At 39.7% G+C, this 2,718-nt stretch overlaps 1 pseudogene; it reads left to right on the forward strand.

Annotated features, from left to right (window-relative positions):
* Positions 1-1,560: 1,560 nt before the first annotated feature.
* LOC119524643 lies at positions 1,561-2,516 on the forward strand (annotated as a pseudogene).
* Positions 2,517-2,718: the final 202 nt, after the last annotated feature.

The following is a 2,718-nucleotide window of genomic DNA, read 5'->3' on the forward strand; positions in this document are numbered from 1 at the left end:
TCTCATTTCAGACCACACATGATCCAGGTGTTGAATATCCTATGTGGCTTCAGTCACTGTATTTGAGAATTTAGATCTGTATGATGCCAAAAGAAGCTGCTTGTCTAAATAATCACCTGTTCATAACTGCGGTAAAATATCATTTAACTGAAATAGTTACATACATATATATGATTATATATCCTATACCATATATATATGATTTGACTTCAGTTTAAGCAAATAAATACCTCTGTTGGGAGAGAGTATGTGCTAATATTATTTAAATTTAAACAGGATTATTTTTCCATTCCTGTTTCCATTTTTTAAAAATTTGTTAATCATTTTATTTATGAATCATGTTAATGAGTTGTAATTAATCAGTATTTTCTTGCTAAATGAAAGAGAATAAAATACAACTCAACCCTAAACAGTATTTGTCCCTTGATTGCCTTGTTTCAACTAATTATCAGATTGGTTCTCAGAGCTCAGAATTCTTATGGTTTATTCTTTAATATAAGATCATTATTTTCCAAACATGCAATACCTGATTAACATAAGTTAAGGAATCAAATTTTTAAAATATACAAATGTCTCAATAACAGTGTAAATTCATTAAAATCAGTCAATGTTCTTATCCTTTCAAGGGCAAAATGTATGTGTGAAAGAAGGGAGCTGACTCCACCTCTCTGTTCCTGCAAGAAGTTCTTTATTGGCCTTTTAGCACAGGATTATATAGCATAAGTATCTTTGGGCTACATAATTGTTTTCCCGTTTCCCCAGGCAACTGCATTTGTTCTAAAATCACAAGACTAGCATGTTTATAATCTTTGGGTGCAAGCTTGAGGACAATAGTAATCTCAAGGAATGATCTCTTCTGAACCAGGTGGGAAAGCAGGGGCACAGAAGGAGCCTGGCATCATTCTCTAACTTAATTTCCTACTGTCAGGTGCACAATGCCTTGGTGCCTGCCTTCAGGCACGCAATGCTTTGGCCTTCTCCCAACCTGGTGCCTGCCTTCAGGCACACAATGCTTAGGAGGTGGTCTCCCTGACTAACTTGCCAAGCCAGGGAACCTTTTGTGCCTCCACATGTATGTCACAATGGGTGATTTTTCAAATGAGATTCCAAGTGTCAGAATTACAGCTGCATGGACAGTTCTTGTGCTTGAGCAAGAGTTCTATGCTAAAAATATTTGAATGTCAATTACCTGAAGGACATAAGATTGTTTCATCTCAATTCTGAACTCACAGAAGTAATAGTCCAGAAGTCAAGCATATCATCCTTGAATGAAAGATTGTGTTCAAGCTGTTCTGGAAAATTTAAAGTTTTGGGATTCTTGAAAGTGAGTGTTGCTTAAGACTCAAAAAGTGAAGATTAATTTCTTAAAGAAACCCATTAACTGTACTAAACCCCAGACACTTCTATAAAATGGAGGAGATTACAAAATGCAACACAATAAATTTCTCAAAAGTTGACTTCTCCATGGTTGCATCATAGTTTTAAGCAAACCAGATTGTTTTCATTTCCTGCAAAATATTATATATCATACCAATCTAATTTTTTTGTAACCTACAGTGCATGGGACTAATATCCCATATATGCTTTGTTATTATGGGCTTGTTCAGCAATACCCACTTCCCCTGGCTCTTCTTTGTCCTCATCCTCCTCAGGTTTTTGATCTCCTTTGCCAGCAACACCAACATGATTTTTCTCATTCAAGTGGACTCTGGCCTCCACACCCCCATGTATTTCCTGCTCAGCCCACTCTATTTCATGGACATCCTGTACCTTTCCACAATTGTGCCCAAGATGCAAGTTGACCAGGTGGTGGACCAGAGAGTCATATTATTTGCAGGCTGCACTCCTCAGACTTTCTCTACTTGACCTTTAGAGGGCCTGAGTTCTTCTTCCTGTCATAACCTATGCAGCTATGTGGCCATCTGCAACCCTCTGCATGACCATATCCTTGGGAACACAAGGTCTGTCTGTTGATTGTGTTGACAACCTGGCTGGGAGGGCCCATAGATGGATTCTTCCTCACCCCAGTCACCATGCAGTTCCCTTTCTGCACCTCTCAAGGAATCAACAAAGTCTTCTGCATGGTGCTCACCCTTCTGAAGTTCTCCTGTATGGACACATCAGCTGATTAAATGACCATGTATGTGTGCTGTATTATGAAGCTTCTCATTGCTTTTTCTGTCATCTCTGCCTCTTATGTTAGGATTCTCATTACTCTTTACAGGATGAGTGAGGTGGGTGGGAGGCAGAAATCAATGGCCACCTGTTCCATGCACATAATAGTTGTCTGTTGTCTACTTCTGTTATGGGGCTGCCTCACACTCATGTGTGTACATGTATGTGCAGCCTCACACTCATCACACTCCTGGGCAAGGAAGGCTATGTCTGCTTTCTACGCCAACATCACTCCCATACTCAACCCACTTATCTATAGCCTCAGGAATAAGAATGTCACAGGCAACCCAAAGAAGGCTCCAGGGAAGTGTGTCTCCTCAGGAAGGTTACATGCTTTTTAAGGAACCTGACTCTGATGATAGAGGCTTAAAAATAATGAAGTTATGAGAATCCTAGGGTAAGAGGCAGGGACTTGTTCTTCAATTTGGAGTTAAATATTTTCTGCCTGGAAATTTAGCCAGCCACCCATGGTCCAGAAACTGTGGGGAATTCTTGGGATTTAAAAAGCTGACTGGGGGGCATGATGAAGGAGTGGTGAGGTGT

This window comes from Choloepus didactylus (genome assembly GCF_015220235.1).
Source record: "Choloepus didactylus isolate mChoDid1 chromosome 11 unlocalized genomic scaffold, mChoDid1.pri SUPER_11_unloc3, whole genome shotgun sequence".
Taxonomy (NCBI): Eukaryota; Metazoa; Chordata; class Mammalia; order Pilosa; family Megalonychidae; genus Choloepus; species Choloepus didactylus.